This window comes from Lissotriton helveticus (genome assembly GCF_964261635.1).
Source record: "Lissotriton helveticus chromosome 1_1 unlocalized genomic scaffold, aLisHel1.1 SUPER_1_unloc_10, whole genome shotgun sequence".
In the NCBI taxonomy this organism is placed as follows: domain Eukaryota; kingdom Metazoa; phylum Chordata; class Amphibia; order Caudata; family Salamandridae; genus Lissotriton; species Lissotriton helveticus.
The window spans coordinates 1-24,399 of record NW_027611649.1 but is presented as its reverse complement, the minus strand read 5'-3'; positions in this window follow the sequence as shown (position 1 = coordinate 24,399).

Below are 24,399 nucleotides of genomic sequence, written 5' to 3'. Positions count from 1 at the left end.
GCAAAAGATATGCTGCAACCCCTGGTAGGCCTTGGTGGCTCCTATGCCCTTGGCACCTATAGTGCATTATACAGGGGCTGACAAGGAGTCCATTTCCAATTGTGGTATGTACCTAGGGTACATGGAATCCATTTTACAGAGAGAGCAGATGGCCTGGGGCCCTGATTAGCAGGGAACCAGGTCAACTAAGTCAAAAAACCAGCTAAACACAGGCAAAAAATCTGGGGTAACCATAGTCAGGTAGCCACCTTCCTACAGTCCCCCAGGCTGTGCTTGGTCCCCCAGGCTGTGCTTGGTCCCCCTGGTTGCTCTTGGTCCCCCAGGCTGTGCTTGGTCCCCCAGGCTGTGCTTGGTCCCCCTGGTTGCTCTTGGTCCCCCTGGCTGTGCTTGGTACCCCTGGCTGTGCTTGGTCCCCCAGGCTGCTTGGTCCCCCAGGCTGTGCTTGGTCCCCCTGGTTGCTCTTGGTCCCCAAGCTGTGCTTGGTCCCCCAGGCTGTGCTTGCTCCCCCTGGTTGCTCTTGGTCCCCCAGGCTGTGTTTGGTCCCCCAGGCTGTGCTTGGTCCCCCAGGCTGTGCTTGGTCCCCCTGGTTGCTCTTGGTCCCCCAGGCTGTGCTTGGTCCCCCAGGCTGTGCTTGGTCCACCTGGTTGCTCTTGGTCCCCCAGGCTGTGCTTGGTACCCCTGGCTGTGCTTGGTCCCCCTGGTTGCTCTTGGTCCCCCAGGCTGTGCTTGGTCCCCCAGGCTGTGCTTGGTCCCCCTGGATGCTCTTGGTCCCCCTGGCTATGCTTGGTCTCCCTGGTTCCTCTTGGTCCCCCTGGCTGTGCTTGGTCCCCCAGGCTGTGCTTGGTCTCCCTGGTTGCTCTTGGTCCCCCTGGCTGTGCTTGGTACACCTGGCTGTGCTTGGTCCCCAGGCTGTGCTTGGTCCCCCAGGCTGTGCTTGGTCCCCCTGGTTGCTCTTGGTCCCCCAGGCTGTGCTTGGTCCCCCTGGTGCTCTTGGTCCCCCTGGCTGTGCTTGGTCCCTGTGAGAAGTTGGCCTGGTAGGGGATGTTTCCAATTCTGGAACCACCTACTACCTGACCAAACAATCCCCTTATGGTGTCTGGTTGTAAGTCAACCTTATTAGACAAGCTATCCTAGTGGTAGCATGGACTAAGCAGCCTAAAGGCTTAACTTAAGAGGTCGTGTTAAGCGAGCTGTTTTACCACATACAATCCTGTAATACCAAATGAAAGGACACCACACAAGTATATATTATAAAAATATATGTGTTTATTACTAAAAACAATCCCCAGTATTCTTTATGAATAAAGGGGCACAAGCGTTAAATCAAAAGCACTGTTTAAACATACAAAGTTGCACAATTATGGATGAGGGCAGGGGGCCACTCAAACCATATACTAAACAAGTGGTATAAGAAAGGCCACTCGAGCAGTGGTTAGGCCTAGGGCCTAGGGAATCGCTGGGAGCAGTCAGGACAAGCAATGCTGAAGTCGGGAATGGCCCTCGGGATTCGGGAGATGTGCGGAAAGCGCACGCATGCACCAATGTTAACCAATGGTGCGTAAAAGTCAAATAGTTAAAGTTTAAGGACACTTCCGCTGAACCTAGAGGAACAAAACTTAACACACAGACCCTAGAGGTGTGCACCAGTGTGGGAACACCGGCGGAGCAAAGTTACCTCACCCACAGGAAGTGGGTGCACAGGGTCGAAGTGGCGTCGGGTTTTGACACGCAGGCTCTTGGTGCTTGAAGCTGAAAGGGCTGCAGGCAGGGTGAAGACGAAGTGTCCGGTGGAGTCCAAGGGTGGACTCAAGTTGTAGAGTACCTGAAAGCAGAGGGGACAGAGTCTGGGTCACTCAGCAGTGACCAGGGTGGAACCAGGACGGAACCAGGCAATGTCGGGCGCAATCAGGTGGTCGTCGAGGCGCTTCTCTTCGCTGTCACGTGGGCTCTGGGGCATCTGCGACGTCCAGGAGCAGGTCACGATCTGTCCCACGCAGGCTCTCACCGTCGGTGCAGTCGGCTTCCGGTTTGGAGCAAACAAGCCTTGGTAAGAGCAATCCACGCGGGATTGGAAGATGGCGTCTCACTCGGACCAGGAAGGTCAGAGTCGGGGCTCCCTTTCAGGGGAGCTGGTGTGGATCTGGAGCAACCAGAATCACGAGTCTTTCTTTGTAGTTCGTCGGCACAGGGACCACAAGCCAGCTGGCAAGTGACCGGGCCAACGCGTTGAGCCAAATCGTGCCAAAGGGCCCCACGCAGCACTCGTCGAGTGTGGAGGGCTGAACTTCGGCTCAGGAGTAGCTCAGGGTGGGGGCTTCTCAAACCCCGGTGTACAGCTTCGAGGGTCACTCGTGGGCTGCACGGTCAGCGTCTCGTGGTCACTTCAAGATGGCGTGCCCCACGCTTCCGGTCGCCTCCACGGGTCTCAGCTTTGCAGGGACTGTGGATCGGGCTGTTAGAAGCTGGGCAGGCTTGATCTCGTCGATCTCAGTCGCTCGAGTTCCGGCGGGAACTGCAACTAAGTAGACGTCGAGGGCTGGATGGTGCCTGCTGCTGCAGGGTGGTCACTCCTTGACCACAAGGGAGATTCTTCGGGCTTCCACGTTGAGATGGAGGGCGAAGGGTCCAGAATATCGTTTCAAAATGTTTCTTCCAGGAAAATCTGATGTGCATTGGCACTGCTCCCACTCTTATTCGAATCTGGTGGGCGTGATTACCTGCTAGGTCCCCTCCTATGGGTGGGACCCAGGAAGTGGGTGGATACACCCCCTTCCTTTGATCCAGGCCGCCCTGGCACGAGGGCTGGAGTGCCCCAGAACCGGTTTGGCCGGATTATGCAAGGGGCAGCCTTGTGCGCCCCAGGCAGTGTCTGGTTTCTTTCAAACCTCCCTGCTACAATACACTATCTCCTGTCTGGAGGGCGGTGACACCCTCCTGTGACAGGAAACCCTTTGTCCAGGACCCCCTTGACTGGGTTTCGGTCAGCTCCAGGGGTCCAGACATTTGTCTGTGGCAGAGGCATCCATTTTGGGGATCTTAAGGCCTTTGGAGAAATCAACCGCATTAAAGTGAAGTAACATGTCTTACCCCTCTAGAGGGGTGGAATGCCATCCCCGTCGCCAGAACTGGCGAGGGGATGGTATTCCAAAGCGTATGACACCTTACACGACATGTTTTGATAAAGCCAAACCAGAGTTGCTAAATAACCGCGAGGATTATAAGGCACTTAATAGTATATGGTATGGCATTATCCTGAAACAGCTTAGGGATTTGTTCCCGACGGCTGCAGACAGGCTCAGCTCATGCTAGAGCTCCATCTCACATAAAAACCATGCACCCAGCCTCCAGGATTGGTGAGGCCTGTCTATAGGAGTGGCTCACAGGTTTACATGTGTCCAGATATAGGTTTAGACATAGGTATACTATATCTAAGCAAGGGGTGTGTACACCACCTTACCCCAGCTGAGTGATCAGCCAGTTGTGTCAATTTAAGAACCAGCCAGGGGTGGCAAAAGATATGCTGCAGCCCCTGGTAGGCCTTAGTGGCTCCTGTGCCCTGTGCACCTATAGTGCATTCTACAGGGGCTGACAAGGAGTCCATTTCCAATTGGTATGTGCCTATAGCACATGTGTCATTAATTTAGTGAGAGAACAGCAGGCTGGGGGTCTGATCAGCAGGCCCACAGCCTCAGTAGTCGAAAACCAGTGAAGCAAAAAGCAAAAATTTGGGGTGACCATAGGATAGCAGACCCTACTCTCCTACACAACCCCCCCCCAAACGCAGGGACATTAAACTAACCTTGACCAGATAAGTCTTCATGTTCTAAGTGGAAGTACCTGGAGAGACCATCTGCATTACCATGGTCAGTCCCTGGGCGGTGCTCCACTGTAAAGTCCATCCCCTGTAGGGAAATGGACCACCTGAGCAGTTTGGGATTTTCACCCTTCATCTGATTAAGCCATAAGAGGGGCTTATGGTCTGTTTGCACCAGGAAGTGAGTTCCAAACAAGTAGGACCTCAACTTCTTTAATGCCCAAACCACAGCAAAGGCCTCCCTCTCAATGGCTGACCAACGTTTTTCTCTTGGGGTTAGCCTCCTGCTAATGAAAGCAATTGGCTGGTCTTGACCATCTTGATTAAGTTGTGAGAGTACAGCTCCCACCCCCAACTCAGAAGCATCTGTCTGAACAATGAACTGTTTGGAGTAGTCAGGACTCTTTAGGATAGGTGCAGAGCACATGGCCTTCTTCAGGTCTTCAAATGCCTTCTGACAGCTAACTGTCCACTGAACCTTTTTTGGCATCTTCTTGGATGTCAAGTCATTTAATGGTGTCACTATAGACCCATAGTTTTTCACAAACTTTCTGTAATACCCAGTCAGGCCCAAGAAGGCTCTGACTTGTGTCTGGGTAACTGGAGGAGCCCAGTCCTGTATGGCCTGGATTTTGCTTTCCAGTGGCTGAACCTGGCCTCCACCTACTAGGTGGCCCAGGTATACAACCTTACTCTGCCCTATCTGGCACTTTGTGGCCTTGATAGTTAGGCCTGCCTTTTGCAGGGCCTCCAAAACTTTCTTCAGGTGGATCAGGTGATCCTCCCAGGTGGAGCTAAAGACAGCAATATCATCCAGATAAGCTGCACAAAAGTCATCCAACCCAGTAAGGACTTGGTTCACCAACCTTTGAAAAGTGGCAGGTGCATTCTTCAAACCAAAGGGCATTACCACAAACTGATAATGTCCACTAGGGGTAGAGAATGCTGTTTTGGCTTTTGACTCCTCAGCTAGTCTGATTTGCCAGTAGCCAGCTGTCAGATCAAATGTGCTCAGAAACTTGGCAGAAGCCAATCTGTCAATGAGCTCATCTGCTCTTGGAATGGGGTGAGCATCTGTCCTAGTGACAGCATTGAGACCCCTGTAATCCACGCAAAACCTCATTTCTCTCTTACCATCTTGGGTATGAGGTTTTGGCACCAGGACTACTGGGCTGGCCCATGGGCTCTCTGATGGCTCAATCACTCCAAGCTCCAACATCTTTTGCACCTCAGCCTTGATGCAATCCCTGACATGATCAGGTTGCCTGTAGATCTTATTCTTGACAGGCAGACTGTCACCAGTGTCCACAACATGGGTACACCAGTCAGTTTGGCTGGGTGTGAGTGAAAACATTTGCCTGTGAGCCTGCAAAACTTGTCTGCAGTCCCTCTGTTGCTGGTCAGTGAGGCTGCCTGCCAAGGCTACTCCATCAACTGAACCATCATCAGGGTTCTGGGAAAGCAGGTCTGGGAGAGGGTCACTCTCTTCCTCCTGTTCCCCATCTGTGGCCATGAGCAAGCTCATGTCCTCCCTGTCTACAAATGCTTTCAAGCGATTCACATGGATTACCCTGTGGGGGCTCCTGGGTGTTCCAAAGTCTACCAAGTAGGTGACTTCCCCTTTCTTCTCAATAATAGGATAGGGTCCACTCCATTTGTCTTGGAGTGCTGCTGGAGCCACTGGCTCCAGTACCCATACCTTCTGTCCTGGTTGGAACTCTACCAGCACAGCCTTTTGGTCATGCCAAGCTTTCTGCAATTCTTGGCTGGCCTCCAGGTTTTTGGATGCTCTTTCCATGTACTCAGCCATCCTGGAGCGGAGACCAAGTACATAGTCCACTATGTCTAGTTTGGGCTTTTTGAGAGGTAACTCCCATCCTTCCTTTACCAAACACAATGGACCTCTCACAGGGTGGCCAAACAAAAGTTCAAAAGGGCTGTAGCCAACCCCCTTCTGTGGGACCTCTCTGTAAGCAAAGAGCAGGCAGGGTAAAAGAATGTCCCATTTCCGCCTGAGCTTCTCTGGTAATCCTTTTATCATGCCTTTAAGGGTCTTGTTAAATCTCTCCACAAGCCCATTGCATTGTGGATGATATGGGGTGGTAAACTTGTAGTTTACTCCACATTCCTTCCACATTGCTTTTAGATAGCTGGACATAAAATTTGTCCCTCTATCTGATAGTACCTCCTTAGGAAAGCCCACTCTTGAGAAAACTGCAATGAGGGCTTTTGCCACCACAGGTGCTGTGGTGGTCCTTAGGGGAATAGCCTCTGGGTACCTGGTGGCATGATCCACTACCACCAGTATGAATCTGTTCCCAGATGCTGTTTGGGGGTCCATTGGACCCACAATATCAATTCCAACTCTCTCAAAGGGGACCCCCACCACAGGTAGTGGTATTAGGGGGGCCTTTGTTGTGCCACCTGACTTACCACTGGCTTGGCAAGTGACACAGGAGCGACAAAACTCCTTGACATCCTCTGACATGTGAGGCCAGTGAAAGTGTGGAACAAGCCTGTCCCACGTCTTGTTCTGGCCTAAGTGTCCTGCAAGGGGAATATCATGGGCCAAGGTAAGGAGGAATCCCCTAAACTGCAGAGGTATCACCAACCTCCTGGTCATGCCAGGCTTGGGGGCTCTAGCCTCTGAGTAAAGGAGTCCCTCATCCCAATACACAGTATGGGTACCTTGGGCATCCCCAGCAGCCTCAGCAGCAGCCTGCTGTCTGAGGGGTTCAAGGGAAGGGCAATCTAATTGAGCCTGCCTCAGGTCTGCCCTTGAGGGTCCCCCTGTCCCCAGAAACTCAACCTGGTCAGGTTCAAGCTCCTCAGAGACAGTCTCCTCTTGGACTGCAGAATCAGTTTCCTCTGAAACCTGATCCTCAACCTGGGGCAAGGTGGAAGGCGAGGCCTTTCCTCTCTTGCTCCTTCTCTTGGGTTGTGGCTGGTCTATTGTCTCAAGATCCACCACTGGTTCAGGAAGGCACTTCTTAGCCTGAGCCCTTGTCATGGCAAGGACATGCTCTGAAATCCCTAGCATTTCTGCATGAGTCCTGTACTCCACTTCTGACCATGCTGAGCTTTCAAGGTCATTGCCTAACAGACAGTCTACTGGTAGGTCTGCACTCACCACAACTTTCTTTAGGCCATCAACCCCTCCCCAGGAGAAGTTCACAACTGCCACACTATGGGAGGTAGTGGAGTTGCTTGCATTGGTTACTAGGTAGCTCTCTCCTAGTACAATCTGTCCAGGGTCCACAAAGCCAGGGGTCACCATGGTGACACTAGCACATGTGTCCCTGTAAGCTTGAGCCAGTTTCTCATTTATTAAGGGAGTCTGCCTGTATTTGCCCAGGTTAGTGGGGCTTACTGCAGTGGGCAACTCAATGTCCACATCATACAGGAGAACTGCCTGTGTAGGGACTCTGACTAGGCCAGATCCTACTTCAATACCCAGGGTCAACCCAGCTACACCCTTGGACTGTGTTCCACCACTGCTTACTGTACTTGGGGTTGCAGTTGCTTTAGGAGCTGTAGTGGTGGGAACTGGATTTGCCTTGGTGCACTCACTGCCCCAGTGTGAAACTGATTTGCAGGTATTACACCAAGGTGTCTTTGGACCTTTGTTCTTCTTCTTCTTGTTACCATTTTGGGAACCACCCTCCTTACTATTAGTTTGGGGGCCTGAAGACTTCTGGTCTTTTTCTTTATCTTTCTGATTCTGATTACCACCCTTCTGGTCTGTTTTCTTCTGGTCACCACCTTGGTTCTGGGGTTTCTGCTTAATCCTTGTTCTGACCCATTTGTCTGCCTTCTTTCCCAATTCTTGGGGAGAGGTCAGATCAGAGTCAATAAGGTATTGATGCAACAGCTGGTTTGTACAGTTATTAAGGATCTGTTCTCTCATCATAAGATTGTACAATCCTGTATAGTCTGAAACTTTACTTCCCTGTAACCAACCCTCCAAAGCCTTAGTGGCACACTCCACAAAATCAGTCCAGTCTTGAGTCTGTGCTTTCTGGGTGTCTCTGAACAACAACCTGTATTGCTCAGTGGTTAGGCCATACCCTTCAATGAGAGCACTCTTCAAAACAGAGTAGTTTTTGGCATCCTCAGGTCTAACTGTGAGGAGCCTGTCTCTCCCTTTCTCAGAAAAGGAGTACCACAAAATTGCAGCCCACTGATTCTCAGGAACCTGCTGTACCATGCAGGCTCTCTCAAGAGCAGTCATCCATTTGTGGATGTCATCCCCTTCTTTAAAGGGGGGCACAATTTTGGTCAGGTTTCTATTATCATAGGCCCTGTCTTTTTCTCTTGGAAAATTGCTGCCACCAGTGACATCTAAGCCACTTAATTTCTGCTCTCTTGCCAAGGCAAGTTTAGCTTGAGCTAAGGTAAGCTTAGCTTGACTCAGGGCTACCTCCTCTCTCTCTATCTGGAGTCTGACAGCCCTCATTCTAGCCCTATGCTCAGCTTTCTGAGAAGCACTCATGCCTCTCTCTGATTCTCTGGAGGCACTAGAAAGATGAGAGTCCCCTGAGGGAGATCTCACTCTTCTGTTGCCTGGGAGAATCATTTGTTGGGATCTGGGGAGGTGCTGGCCCTCTCCATTTCCCAGTAGGTCCAAGTTGGCCTGGCTAAGCCTACCAACTGGAACCTGGCTACCCTGATCCTGTACTTCTAAGTCCCCAGCATCTGAGTCCTCATCCAAGTCATCATCATCCTCCTCTTCAGGGGGATCAACTGCAGGGGGGTTCCCTCCAGTTCCTGTATCTAGGGAAGCTGCTTTTGCCTTCTCTAAGTCATCCTGTTCTAGGAGTTCTACCAGAATTAGGCAGGTGGGGCTTCTGCCCCTTTTTAACCCTCTTGCTTTGCACAAGACAATCAAGTCTCTGCGGGTTAGTTTGTCATATCCAGAAGTTGCCTGGGTAGGGTCAACTGTCACAGGACTAGACCCTGAGGCCTTTCCTGTGTCGGACATGGTTACTAGTGAGGTGTAAGTGGTGCACTTACCTACACTAAGTGTTTTCCTACTGGACCTTGCTAGTGAGTTGTAGTCAGGGGTGTGCTACTCCCTTCAACCTACAACTACTAAGTTCAGTAGAACTTAATATGCTAAGCTTTTGATTTTATATGTACCTAGAGGTACTTGATGTGATCTTTCAATTTGATATAAAGATTGCAATGGTAAAACAACAGCAAGCTCAAATCCGCACCGCTGCTCACCAATGTGAGAAGTTGGCCTGGTAGGGGATGTTTCCAATTCTGGAACCACCTACTACCTGACCAAACAATCCCCTTATGGTGTCTGGTTGTAAGTCAACCTTATTAGACAAGCTATCCTAGTGGTAGCATGGACTAAGCAGCCTAAAGGCTTAACTTAAGAGGTCGTGTTAAGCGAGCTGTTTTACCACATACAATCCTGTAATACCAAATGAAAGGACACCACACAAGTATATATTATAAAAATATATGTGTTTATTACTAAAAACAATCCCCAGTATTCTTTATGAATAAAGGGGCACAAGCGTTAAATCAAAAGCACTGTTTAAACATACAAAGTTGCACAATTATGGATGAGGGCAGGGGGCCACTCAAACCATATACTAAACAAGTGGTATAAGAAAGGCCACTCGAGCAGTGGTTAGGCCTAGGGCCTAGGGAATCGCTGGGAGCAGTCAGGACAAGCAATGCTGAAGTCGGGAATGGCCCTCGGGATTCGGGAGATGTGCGGAAAGCGCACGCATGCACCAATGTTAACCAATGGTGCGTAAAAGTCAAATAGTTAAAGTTTAAGGACACTTCCGCTGAACCTAGAGGAACAAAACTTAACACACAGACCCTAGAGGTGTGCACCAGTGTGGGAACACCGGCGGAGCAAAGTTACCTCACCCACAGGAAGTGGGTGCACAGGGTCGAAGTGGCGTCGGGTTTTGACACGCAGGCTCTTGGTGCTTGAAGCTGAAAGGGCTGCAGGCAGGGTGAAGACGAAGTGTCCGGTGGAGTCCAAGGGTGGACTCAAGTTGTAGAGTACCTGAAAGCAGAGGGGACAGAGTCTGGGTCACTCAGCAGTGACCAGGGTGGAACCAGGACGGAACCAGGCAATGTCGGGCGCAATCAGGTGGTCGTCGAGGCGCTTCTCTTCGCTGTCACGTGGGCTCTGGGGCATCTGCGACGTCCAGGAGCAGGTCACGATCTGTCCCACGCAGGCTCTCACCGTCGGTGCAGTCGGCTTCCGGTTTGGAGCAAACAAGCCTTGGTAAGAGCAATCCACGCGGGATTGGAAGATGGCGTCTCACTCGGACCAGGAAGGTCAGAGTCGGGGCTCCCTTTCAGGGGAGCTGGTGTGGATCTGGAGCAACCAGAATCACGAGTCTTTCTTTGTAGTTCGTCGGCACAGGGACCACAAGCCAGCTGGCAAGTGACCGGGCCAACGCGTTGAGCCAAATCGTGCCAAAGGGCCCCACGCAGCACTCGTCGAGTGTGGAGGGCTGAACTTCGGCTCAGGAGTAGCTCAGGGTGGGGGCTTCTCAAACCCCGGTGTACAGCTTCGAGGGTCACTCGTGGGCTGCACGGTCAGCGTCTCGTGGTCACTTCAAGATGGCGTGCCCCACGCTTCCGGTCGCCTCCACGGGTCTCAGCTTTGCAGGGACTGTGGATCGGGCTGTTAGAAGCTGGGCAGGCTTGATCTCGTCGATCTCAGTCGCTCGAGTTCCGGCGGGAACTGCAACTAAGTAGACGTCGAGGGCTGGATGGTGCCTGCTGCTGCAGGGTGGTCACTCCTTGACCACAAGGGAGATTCTTCGGGCTTCCACGTTGAGATGGAGGGCGAAGGGTCCAGAATATCGTTTCAAAATGTTTCTTCCAGGAAATCTGATGTGCATTGGCACTGCTCCCACTCTTATTCGAATCTGGTGGGCGTGATTACCTGCTAGGTCCCCTCCTATGGGTGGGACCCAGGAAGTGGGTGGATACACCCCCTTCCTTTGATCCAGGCCGCCCTGGCACGAGGGCTGGAGTGCCCCAGAACCGGTTTGGCCGGATTATGCAAGGGGCAGCCTTGTGCGCCCCAGGCAGTGTCTGGTTTCATTCAAACCTCCCTGCTACAATACACTATCTCCTGTCTGGAGGGCGGTGACACCCTCCTGTGACAGGAAACCCTTTGTCCAGGACCCCCTTGACTGGGTTTCGGTCAGCTCCAGGGGTCCAGACATTTGTCTGTGGCAGAGGCATCCATTTTGGGGATCTTAAGGCCTTTGGAGAAATCAACCGCATTAAAGTGAAGTAACATGTCTTACCCCTCTAGAGGGGTGGAATGCCATCCCCGTCGCCAGAACTGGCGAGGGGATGGTATTCCAAAGCGTATGACACCTTACACGACATGTTTTGATAAAGCCAAACCAGAGTTGCTAAATAACCGCGAGGATTATAAGGCACTTAATAGTATATGGTATGGCATTATCCTGAAACAGCTTAGGGATTTGTTCCCGACGGCTGCAGACAGGCTCAGCTCATGCTAGAGCTCCATCTCACATAAAAACCATGCACCCAGCCTCCAGGATTGGTGAGGCCTGTCTATAGGAGTGGCTCACAGGTTTACATGTGTCCAGATATAGGTTTAGACATAGGTATACTATATCTAAGCAAGGGGTGTGTACACCACCTTACCCCAGCTGAGTGATCAGCCAGTTGTGTCAATTTAAGAACCAGCCAGGGGTGGCAAAAGATATGCTGCAGCCCCTGGTAGGCCTTAGTGGCTCCTGTGCCCTGTGCACCTATAGTGCATTCTACAGGGGCTGACAAGGAGTCCATTTCCAATTGGTATGTGCCTATAGCACATGTGTCATTAATTTAGTGAGAGAACAGCAGGCTGGGGGTCTGATCAGCAGGCCCACAGCCTCAGTAGTCGAAAACCAGTGAAGCAAAAAGCAAAAATTTGGGGTGACCATAGGATAGCAGACCCTACTCTCCTACAGTCAGCCATTGAGAGGGAGGCCTTTGCTGTGGTTTGGGCATTAAAGAAGTTGAGGTCCTACTTGTTTGGAACTCACTTCCTGGTGCAAACAGACCATAAGCCCCTCTTATGGCTTAATCAGATGAAGGGTGAAAATCCCAAACTGCTCAGGTGGTCCATTTCCCTACAGGGGATGGACTTTACAGTGGAGCACCGCCCAGGGACTGACCATGGTAATGCAGATGGTCTCTCCAGGTACTTCCACTTAGAACATGAAGACTTATCTGGTCAAGGTTAGTTTAATGTCCCTGCGTTTGGGGGGGGGTTGTGTAGGAGAGTAGGGTCTGCTATCCTATGGTCACCCCAAATTTTTGCTTTTTGCTTCACTGGTTTTCGACTACTGAGGCTGTGGGCCTGCTGATCAGACCCCCAGCCTGCTGTTCTCTCACTAAATTAATGACACATGTGCTATAGGCACATACCAATTGGAAATGGACTCCTTGTCAGCCCCTGTAGAATGCACTATAGGTGCACAGGGCACAGGAGCCACTAAGGCCTACCAGGGGCTGCAGCATATCTTTTGCCACCCCTGGCTGGTTCTTAAATTGACACAACTGGCTGATCACTCAGCTGGGGTAAGGTGGTGTACACACCCCTTGCTTAGATATAGTATACCTATGTCTAAAACCTATATCTGGACACATGTAAACCTGTGAGCCACTCCTATAGACAGGCCTCACCAATCCTGGAGGCTGGGTGCTTGGTTTTTATGTGAGATGGAGCTCTAGCATGAGCTGAGCCTGTCTGCAGCCGTCGGGAACAAATCCCTAAGCTGTTTCAGGATAATGCCATACCATATACTATTAAGTGCCTTATAATCCTCGCGGTTATTTAGCAACTCTGGTTTGGCTTTATCAAAACATGTCGTGTAAGGTGTCATACGCTTTGGAATACCATCCCCTCGCCAGTTCTGGCGACGGGGATGGCATTCCACCCCTCTAGAGGGGTAAGACATGTTACTTCACTTTAATGCGGTTGATTTCTCCAAAGGCCTTAAGATCCCCAAAATGGATGCCTCTGCCACAGACAAATGTCTGGACCCCTGGAGCTGACCGAAACCCAGTCAAGGGGGTCCTGGACAAAGGGTTTCCTGTCACAGGGGGGTGTCACCGCCCTCCAGACAGGAGATAGTGTATTGTAGCAGGGAGGTTTGAAAGAAACCAGACACTGCCTGGGGCGCACAAGGCTGCCCCTTGCATAATCCGGCCAAACCGGTTCTGGGGCACTCCAGCCCTCGTGCCAGGGCGGCCTGGATCAAAGGAAGGGGGTGTATCCACCCACTTCCTGGGTCCCACCCATAGGAGGGGACCTAGCAGGTAATCACGCCCACCAGATTCGAATAAGAGTGGGAGCAGTGCCAATGCACATCAGATTTCCTGGAAGAAACATTTGAAACGATATTCTGGACCCTTCGCCCTCCATCTCAACGTGGAAGCCCGAAGAATCTCCCTTGTGGTCAAGGAGTGACCACCCTGCAGCAGCAGGCACCATCCAGCCCTCGACGTCTACTTGGTTGCAGTTCCCGCCGGAACTCGAGCGACTGAGATCGACGAGATCAAGCCTGCCCAGCTTCTAACAGCCCGATCCACAGTCCCTGCAAAGCTGAGACCCGTGGAGGCGACCGGAAGCGTGGGGCACGCCATCTTGAAGTGACCACGAGACGCTGACCGTGCAGCCCACGAGTGACCCTCGAAGCTGTACACCGGGGTTTGAGAAGCCCCCACCCTGAGCTACTCCTGAGCCGAAGTTCAGCCCTCCACACTCGACGAGTGCTGCGTGGGGCCCTTTGGCACGATTTGGCTCAACGCGTTGGCCCGGTCACTTGCCAGCTGGCTTGTGGTCCCTGTGCCGACGAACTACAAAAGAAGACTCGTGATTCTAGTTGCTCTAGATCCACACCAGCTCCCCTGAAAGGGAGCCCCGACTCTGACCTTCCTGGTCCGAGTGAGACGCCATCTTCCAATCCCGCGTGGATTGCTCTTACCAAGGCTTGTTTGCTCCAAACCGGAAGCCGACTGCACCGACGGTGAGAGCCTGCGTGGGACAGATCGTGACCTGCTCCTGGACGTCGCAGATGCCCCAGAGCCCACGTGACAGCGAAGAGAAGCGCCTCGACGACCACCTGATTGCGCCCGACATTGCCTGGTTCCGTCCTGGTTCCACCCTGGTCACTGCTGAGTGACCCAGACTCTGTCCCCTCTGCTTTCAGGTACTCTACAACTTGAGTCCACCCTTGGACTCCACCGGACACTTCGTCTTCACCCTGCCTGCAGCCCTTTCAGCTTCAAGCACCAAGAGCCTGCGTGTCAAAACCCGACGCCACTTCGACCCTGTGCACCCACTTCCTGTGGGTGAGGTAACTTTGCTCCGCCGGTGTTCCCACACTGGTGCACACCTCTAGGGTCTGTGTGTTAAGTTTTGTTCCTCTAGGTTCAGCGGAAGTGTCCTTAAACTTTAACTATTTGACTTTTACGCACCATTGGTTAACATTGGTGCATGCGTGCGCTTTCCGCACATCTCCCGAATCCCGAGGGCCATTCCCGACTTCAGCATTGCTTGTCCTGACTGCTCCCAGCGATTCCCTAGGCCCTAGGCCTAACCACTGTTCGAGTGGCCTCTCTTATACCACTTGTTTAGTATATGGTTTGAGTGGCCCCCTGCCCTCATCCATAATTGTGCAACTTGTATGTTTAAACAGTGCTTTTGATTTAACGCTTGTGCCCCTTTATTCATAAAGAATACTGGGGATTGTTTTTAGTAATAAACACATATATTTTTATAATATATACTTGTGTGGTGTCCTTTCATTTGGTATTACAGGATTGTATGTGGTAAAACAGCTCGCTTAACACGACCTCTTAAGTTAAGCCTTTAGGCTGCTTAGTCCATGCTACCACTAGGATAGCTTGTCTAATAAGGTTGACTTACAACCAGACACCATAAGGGGATTGTTTGGTCAGGTAGTAGGTGGTTCCAGAATTGGAAACATCCCCTACCAGGCCAACTTCTCACAGTCCCCCAGGCTGTGCTTGGTACCCCAGGCTGTGCTTGGTCCCCCAGGCTCTGCTTGGTCCCCCTGGTTGCTCTTGGTCCCCCAGGCTGTGCTTGGTCCCCCAGACTGTGCTTGGTCCCCCAGGCTGTGCTTGGTCCCCCTTGTTGCTCTTGGTCCCCCAGGCTGTGCTTGATCCCCCAGGCTGTGCTTGGTCCCCCTGGTTGCTCTTGGTCCCCCTGGCTGTGCGTGATACCCCTGGCTGTGCTTGGTCCCCCTGGTTGCTCTTGGTCCCCCAGGCTGTGCTTGGTCCCCCAGGCTGTGCTTGGTCCCCCTGGTTGCTCTTGGTCCCCCAGGCTGTGCTTGGTCCCCCAGGCTGTGCTTGGTCCCCCAGGCTGTGCTTGGTCCCACTGGTTGCTCTTGGTCCCCCAGGCTGTGCTTGGTACCCTGGCAGTGCTTGGTCCCCCTGGTTGCTCTTGGTCCCCCAGCCTGTGCTTGGTCCCCCAGGCTGTGCTTGGTCCCCCTGGTTGCTCTTGGTCCCCCTGGCTGTGCTTGGTCCCCCTGGTTGCTCTTGGTCCCCCAGGCTGTGCTTGGTCCCCCAGGCTGTGCTTGGTCCCACTGGTTGCTCTTGGTCCCCCAGGCTGTGCTAGGTCCCCCAGGCTGTGCTTGGACCCCCAGGCTCTGCTTGGTCCCCCAGGCTCTGCTTGGTCCCCCTGGTTGCTCTTGGTCCTTCAGGCTGTGCTTGGTCCCCCAGGCTGTGCTTGGTCCCCCTGGTTGCTCTTGGTCCCCCAGGCTGTGCTTGGTCCCCCAGGCTGTGCTTGGTCCCCCTGGTTGCTCTTGGTCCCCCAGGCTGTGCTTGGTCCCCCTGGCTGTGCTTGGTCCCCCAGGCTGTGCTTGGTCCCCCTGGTTGCTTTTGGTCCCCCAGGCTGTGCTTGGTCCCCCATGCTGTGCTTGGTCCCCCAGGCTGTGCTTGGTCCCCCTGGTTGCTCTTGGCCCCCCAGGCTGTGCTTGGTTGTGAGAAGTTGGCCTGGTAGGGGATTTTTCCAATTCTGGAACCACCTACTACCTGACCAAACAATCCCTTATGGTGTCTGGTTGTAAGTCAACCTTATTAGACAAGCTATCCTAGGGGTAGCATGGACTAAGCAGCCTAAAGGCTTAACTTAAGAGGTCGTGTTAAGCGAGCTGTTTTACCACATACAATCCTGTAATACCAAATGAAAGGACACCACACAAGTATATATTATAAAAATATATGTGTTTATTACTAAAAACAATCCCCAGTATTCTTTATGAATAAAGGGGCACAAGCGTTAAATCAAAAGCACTGTTTAAATATACAAAGTTGCACAATTATGGATGAGGGCAGGGGGCCACTCAAACCATATACTAAACAAGTGGTATAAGAAAGGCCACTCGAGCAGTGGTTAGGCCTAGGGCCTAGGGAATCGCTGGGAGCAGTCAGGACAAGCAATGCTGAAGTCGGGAATGGCCCACGGGATTCGGGAGCAGTGCGGAAAGCGCACGCGTGCACCAATGTTAACCAATGGTGCGTAAAAGTTGTAAAGTTAAAGTTAAAGGACACTTCCGCTGAACCTAGAGGAACAAAACTTAACACACAGACCCTAGAGATGTGTACCAGTGTGGGAACACCGGCGGAGCAAAGTTACCTCACCCACAGGAAGCGGGTGCACAGGGTCGAAGTTGAGTCGGGTTTCGTCACGCAGGCTCTTGGTGCTTGGAGCTGAAAGGGCTGCAGGCGGGGTGAAAGAGAAGTGTCCGGTGGAGTCCAAGGGTGGACTCGAGTCGAAAAGTACCTGAAAGCAGAGGGGACAGAGTCTGGGTCACTCAGCAGTGACCAGGGTGGAACCAGGACGGAACCAGGCAATGTCGGGCGCAATCAGGTGGTCGTCGAGGAGCTTCTCTCCCCTGTCACGTGGGCTCTGGGGCATCTGCGACGTCCAGGAGCGGGTCACGATCTGTCCCATAAGGGCTCTCACCGTCGGCGCAGTCGGCTTCAAGTTTGGAGCAAACAACACTTGGCAAGAGCAATCCATGCGGAACCGGGAGATTGCTTCTCACTTGAACCAGGAGGTTCAGAGTGGGGGCTCCTTTTCAGGGGAGCTGGTGCAGATCTGGAGCAACCAGATTTGCAGGTCGAATTTCAAAGTTCGTCGGTACAGGGGCCACTAGCCGGCTGGCAAGTGACCGGGCCAACGCGTTGAGCCAAATGGAGCAGAAGGGCCCCACGCAGCACTCGTCAAGTGTGGAGGGCTGAACTTCAGTGCAAGAGTGGCTCAGGGTTGGGGCTTCTCAAACCCCGGTGTACAGCTTCGAGGGTCACTCACGGGCTGCACGGTCAGCGTCTCGTGGTCAATTAAAGATGGCGTGCCCCACGCTTCCGGTCGCCTCCACGGGTCTCTGCTCTGCAGGGACTGTGGATCGGGCTGTTGGTAGGCAGGCAAGCTTGATCTCGTCGATCTCTGTCGCTCGGGTTCCGGCGGGAACTGCGACAAAGCAGATGTCGATGGCTGGATGGTGCCTGTTTGCACAGGGTGGTCACTCCTTGACCACAAGGGAGATTCTTCAGTCTTCTACGTTGAGTAGGATGTCGAAGGGTCCAGAGTTTCGTTTCTTATGTTTCATCAGGAAATCTAAAGTGCATTGGCACTGCTCCCAGTCTTATACTAATTTGGGGGGCTGGATTACCTGCTAGGTCCCCTCCTATGGGTGGGACCCAGGAAGTGGGTGGATACACCCCCTTCCTTTGATCCAGGCCGCCCTGGCACGAGGGCTGGAGTGCCCCAGAACTGGTTTGACCGGATTATGCAAGGGGCAGCCTTGTGCGCCCCAAGCAGTGTCTGGTTTCTTTCAAACCTCCCTGCTACAATCCACTATCTCCTGTCTGGAGGGTGGTAACACCCCCCTGCGACAGGAAACCCTTTGTCCAGGCCCCATTTGGCTGAGTTTCGGTCAGCTGCAGGGGGTCAGACTCTTGTCTGTGGCAGAGGCATCCATTTTGTGGATCTAAGGTCCTTTTAGAAATTAACCGCATTTAAGTAAAGTAACATGTCTTACCCCTCTAGAGGGGTGGAATGCTATCCCCGTCGCCAGAACACCTTACACAACATGTTTTGATAAAGCCAAACCAGAGTTGCTATATAACCGCGAGGATTATAAGGCACTTAAGAGTATATGGTATGGCATTATCCTGAAACAGCTTAGGGAGTTGTTCCCGACAGCTGCAGACAGGCTCAGCTCATGCTAGAGCTCCATCTCACATTAAACCACGCACTCTGCCTCCAGGATTGATGAGGCCTTCCATAGGAGTGGCTCACAGGTTTATATGTGTCCAGATATAGGTTTAGATATAGGTATACTATATCTAAGTAAGGGGTGATTACACCACCTTACCCCAGCTGAGTGATCAGCCAGTTGTGTAAATTTAAGAACCAGCCAGGGGTGGCAAAAGATATGCTGCAGCCCCTGGTAGGCCTTGGTGGCTCCTATGCCCTGGGCACCTATAGTGCATTATACAGGGGCTGACAAGGAGTCCATTTTCAATTGTGGTATGTACCTAGGGTACATGGAATCCATTTTACAGAGAGAGCAGATGGCCTGGGGCCCTGATTAGCAGGGAACCAGGTCAACTAAGTCAAAAAACCAGCTAAACACAGGCAACAAATCTGGGGTAACCATAGTCAGGTAGCCACCTTCCTACAGTGTCTAGTGGGGAAGTACCACTTCTAGACATGGCTGTACGTGTGCTGTTATGTTATGTTATGTTGTTATGTTAAGTAGCTTTTATATAGCGTACGGCTACATCCAGCAATTTGGCCGCAACAGGGTCGTCCGCCGTGTCAAGGTGGAAGTTGAAATCACCGGCCACAACACAATGCTGTGTGGTCAGCGCCAGCTCAGAGACGGCTGTCTGCAGATCCTCCAAAAAGGAACCCACCGGGCCTGGTGGTCTATAAACCAACAACCCCTTCAAGGCCTGACCTGGGGACAGTCTGAGCGTGAAGGCGAGCGACTCGGCATTCCCAATGGAGTTCAGGGGAAGCACCGAGCAGGAGACGCTCTTTTTCACCACAACCGCCACTCCCCCTCCCCTGCCCTTAACTCTGTCCTGCCGGAAGATATTGTACGCAGGAGGAATGGCTGAGAAGACGTCCGGATTGGAAGCCTCTCCCAGCCAAGTTTCGGTCAGTAGCAAGCACAGGGGATTTTCCCTGACCAGAAGATCGTAAATGTGCAGGGCGTGGCGCCCTACCGACCTCGTGTTCAGCAGCAGGCAAAGATGCTTCACGCCAGCTGTTGCCGGGTGAGGAACCGTAGCACAAATCCAGGAAGGCGTCCAACCACAGCCCGGACAGCGTCGTTTGCCCCTAAACCGCCCCGGGAAAATGGAGCGGCAAGAGCTAGAATGGCCCCGCATGTCCCGCAATGACGCAGAGGAATAGCAAATCATCTCAGCCAGAGTATTGCCGGACCGGGGTCCCCCGCCGCCCCGACGCCTCCGGGACGCTGACGGGCGCAGACGGGCAGGACTCCGGCACGACTCAGGCTAAGCGAGGGCGTCCACCTGCGCGTCACGCTGCGCGTGAGGGAGCGACTTTAAGTAGGCGCTCCAATCAAGCCTGAGCGTGCGAGTCCGCTCCAAGATGGCGGCCGCCGCTGGCTGAAGTAGCCCAAACAAAGATGGCGCCCAAAATGACCCCCAGGACCCGGACCCACCAAAGTGGTGGTGCTTGGCAGGCAGAAAATGCCGTTTTTAAGGTGCAGGTAAGGGGAGAAGGGGGCGCTGGCAGCAAGCAGGCAGGCTAAAATCAGGGAAGAATGAAACAGAAAAACGAACCCAAATGCAAAACAGGATGTTTTAAAAAGTACTCGGCGCTAGTAGCAGCGCGAGCGCGGCGAAGTGGTAGATGGTCTAACCAGCACCATGCTAGAGCCTGCCTTAAGTAGGCGCTCCAATCAAGCCTGAGCGTGCGAGTCCGCTCCAAGATGGCGGCCGCCGCTGGCTGAAGTAGCCCAAACAAAGATGGCGCCCAAAATGACCCCCAGGACCCGGACCCACCAAAGTGGTGGTGCTTGGCAGGCAGAAAATGCCGTTTTTAAGGTGCAGGTAAGGGGAGAAGGGGGCGCTGGCAGCAAGCAGGCAGGCTAAAATCAGGGAAGAATGAAACAGAAAAACGAACCCAAATGCAAAACAGGAAGTTTTAAAAAGTACTCGGCGCTAGTAGCAGCGCGAGCGCGGCGAAGTGGTAGATGGTCTAACCAGCACCACGCTAGAGCCCGCCTTAAGTAGGCGCTCCAATCAAGCCTGAGCGTGCGAGTCCGCTCCAAGATGGCGGCCGCCGCTGGCTGAAGTAGCCCAAACAAATATGGCGCCCAAAATGACCCCCAGGACCCGGACCCACCAAAGTGGTGGTGCTTGGCAGGCAGAAAATGCCGTTTTTAAGGTGCAGGTAAGGGGAGAAGGGGGCGCTGGCAGCAAGCAGGCAGGCTAAAATCAGGGAAGAATGAAACAGAAAAACGAACCCAAATGCAAAACAGGAAGTTTTAAAAAGTACTCGGCGCTAGTAGCAGCGCGAGCGCGGCGAAGTGGTAGATGGTCTAACCAGCACCACGCTAGAGCCCGCCTTCAGTAGGCGCTCCAATCAAGCCTGAGCGTGCGAGTCCGCTCCAAGATGGCGGCCGCCGCTGGCTGAAGTAGCCCAAACAAAGATGGCGCCCAAAATGACCCCCAGGACCCGGACCCACCAAAGTGGTGGTGCTTGGCAGGCAGAAAATGCCGTTTTTAAGGTGCAGGTAAGGGGAGAAGGGGGCGCTGGCAGCAAGCAGGCAGGCTAAAATCAGGGAAGAATGAAACAGAAAAACGAACCCAAATGCAAAACAGGAAGTTTTAAAAAGTACTCGGCGCTAGTAGCAGCGCTAGTAGCAGCGCCAGCGCGGCGAAGTGGTAGATGGCTGTGAGGGTGCTGGTGTGTGATTGGCTGGAGTTGGCTGGGATACCAGGATCCAGGATGTCTGGATGGGTCTGCCCAGTGGTGAGTGCTCAGATCAGCATGCTGATGTGAAGGGAGGGCTGCACCTGGTTCCTGATGGGGCTGGGCTTTCCCCACACAATGCTGGCCCCGCCCCCTGTGGTGCGTCTAACGACCCTAGCCCTGCCAGTGAATAGAGTGAGGTGATGAGCACATCAAGGGTGCTCCAAAACCAGCTGTGACTGTTTTCTCCCCCACCCTGCACCTACAGACAAAGGAATGTGGTGCATAAAAATGGGGCTGTGTCGCCACACAAACTGTTCTCTGCCAGGATCCTGCCTGAGGGGGCTGCTGCTGTTGCTGGGGCCAGGAAGACCGCCACTTGGATTATCTCCCTGCCTGGAGACCCAGTGAGCTGGCTCTGGGCCCAGCCTTGCCCCCTGCCTGCTTTAAGGAACTTTGCTGTGCCCCTAGCGCTTGGGAGCGCTGTGCCTGCACCCCTAGCGCTGAGAGCGCTGCGAATCGTCTTTGAGCGCTGGGAGCGCTTTACTTTCCCTTTTCGTGGCTGCCCACGCCACTTTTTGCCGATTTGACAGTCCCCTGGCAGGTGCCCACCCTGCCAAGGACCTTGTGCTTTACCCTGTCACGAGCGCTTTGGGAGCGCTTTATTGAGCTTAAGGCCGGTGCCCACCCGGCATTGCCCTGTGAAGTTTTCCCCGTCGCCGCCCGGCCGTACAGGAAGTCAGGCAGGCCGTGACCTCATTCCCCAGGCCGCGCTCTGATTGGCTGCCAGCCCGGGACAGGAAGGAGGGAGCCGGAAGCTACCGGGAGCCGACCCTGGGATCCGGTGCACTCACCCAGGAGAGAGAGAAGCCTTCTGTCCAGCAGCGGGGCAACCGTGGTGTGGGGAGAGCCCCGCAGCTGCCGAGGAATAGAAGGAGCCTGGAGACCCTGGGAGCGCCCACCAGAAACCGGGTAAGTGGGGCTCGGTGTTCCCGTCTAGGGAGGAGGGCGTCGGGGCACATTGCCGGCGCCCGCCCTCCCCTCCAGTACCAGGGCTTTGTTGTCAAAGAGCCTGAGAGGCCCCGGGGGGGCCTCCCTGCAGATTTGAGCCCCGGGCGGGCTCCTACGTTACTGGGGCATTTCTTCAGGGCCGCGAGAGGCTCTGGGTGGCATCATTTCCTTTCGAGTCCCCCGAAGAGGGACTCCAACGCCCAGAGCCATTTGTTCTCTTGAGTCCCGGAGGGACTCCAACGGCCGTATTTTGTGTATGAGCCTGAAAGGCTCAAGGGGGCATTTTGATTTACTGAGAGCCCACGAGGGGCTCAGGCGCCACAACTATCTTTGAGAGCCCAGAGATTCTCAGGGGCCATTTGTTTATTCAGAGCCCAGCGAGGCTCCAAAAAGGGGACAGTCATTTCTACAGAGCCTGTGACACTCAGTAACACCAGCAAGTAGCAAACACAGTAAAACATTTTGGCCTGTATCTTTCCGCCGTCTTTGTAAGCCTGTGACACTGTGAGTTTCAGGAATTCCACAAGCAGCACTATAGGTGGACTCACTACTAGTACATACATAGTCAGATAGTACTAAAAAATGCCTTTTTACTTTTTTCTCTTGTTTTGCAAAAGAAATTACTGGTACGTGAACTTGTGGTAGCCGCCATAATGGCAGCTCACTCAGCTTTAACCCAAGAAATACAGACACAGGCCATGATGATGCAGACTCGCAGTACTTTAAGCAGTACATGCAGGTGGGAATAGGAATGTCTTACTTTTCTATAGGGGTGGCACTGCCACTGGCCATACTTCATCCACTCAGCGTCTGCGCTACTACATCATACACCTCTGCTATCGACGAGGAGGATAAAGAAGATAACATCCAGGCTTACAAAGTACGTCTATGATTCTTCTTAATGTCTCAAATGTACCAAAATTTCTTTTTGTTAACAACCAACTTACACCCTTTTCATTATATTTTGGAAACCGCTGTATTCTTTCTTATGTTGAATTGCATTCAACAAAACCATTTTTTACAGTCATAAATAAATATTAAGACTCGCTCGTCCTTCGTTTCACTCTTCTTTAGCTTTTCGTTCTTCACATCCCTAAACTACATCTGATCTGATATGACTTGGCTTTAAAATAAAAATTGGCCAGCTGAGTTCAAGTGAAATAGAGGGGACCATTGGTTACCAGAGAAGTACAGCCACTAATGCTATTACAAGTCAAGGTTGACTGTCTTCTCCGTGATAGCCCAAAAAGTAGTTATAAATTAGTAAATGTTCTTGACAGTACAGTGTACTTATACTAGTGTACTGTGTACTACTGTACAGTACATCATACACTCCTTTACGAGCCTACTCAAAAAAAATATAATAAGTGTAGGAAGGTGGCTACCTGACTATGGTTACCCCAGATTTTTTGCCTGTGTTTAGCTGGTTTTTTGACTTAGTTGACCTGGTTCCCTGCTAATCAGGGCCCCAGGCCATCTGCTCTCTCTGTAAAATGGATTCCATGTACCCTAGGTACATACCAATTGGAAATGGACTCCTTGTCAGCCCCTGTAGAATGCACTATAGGTGCACAGGGCACAGGAGCCACTAAGGCCTACCAGGGGCTGCAGCATATCTTTTGCCACCCCTGGCTGGTTCTTAAATTGACACAACTGGCTGATCACTCAGCTGGGGTAAGGTGGTGTACACACCCCTTGCTTAGATATAGTATACCTATGTCTAAACCTATATCTGGACACATGTAAACCTGTGAGCCACTCCTATAGACAGGCCTCACCAATCCTGGAGGCTGGGTGCTTGGTTTTTATGTGAGATGGAGCTCTAGCATGAGCTGAGCCTGTCTGCAGCCGTCGGGAACAAATCCCTAAGCTGTTTCAGGATAATGCCATACCATATACTATTAAGTGCCTTATAATCCTCGCGGTTATTTAGCAACTCTGGTTTGGCTTTATCAAAACATGTCGTGTAAGGTGTCATACGCTTTGGAATACCATCCCCTCGCCAGTTCTGGCGACGGGGATGGCATTCCACCCCTCTAGAGGGGTAAGACATGTTACTTCACTTTAATGCGGTTGATTTCTCCAAAGGCCTTAAGATCCACAAAATGGATGCCTCTGCCACAGACAAATGTCTGGACCCCTGGAGCTGACCGAAACCCAGTCAAGGGGGTCCTGGACAAAGGGTTTCCTGTCACAGGAGGGTGTCACCGCCCTCCAGACAGGAGATAGTGTATTGTAGCAGGGAGGTTTGAAAGAAACCAGACACTGCCTGGGGCGCACAAGGCTGCCCCTTGCATAATCCGGCCAAACCGGTTCTGGGGCACTCCAGCCCTCGTGCCAGGGCGGCCTGGATCAAAGGAAGGGGGTGTATCCACCCACTTCCTGGGTCCCACCCATAGGAGGGGACCTAGCAGGTAATCACGCCCACCAGATTCGAATAAGAGTGGGAGCAGTGCCAATGCACATCAGATTTCCTGGAAGAAACATTTGAAACGATATTCTGGACCCTTCGCCCTCCATCTCAACGTGGAAGCCCGAAGAATCTCCCTTGTGGTCAAGGAGTGACCACCCTGCAGCA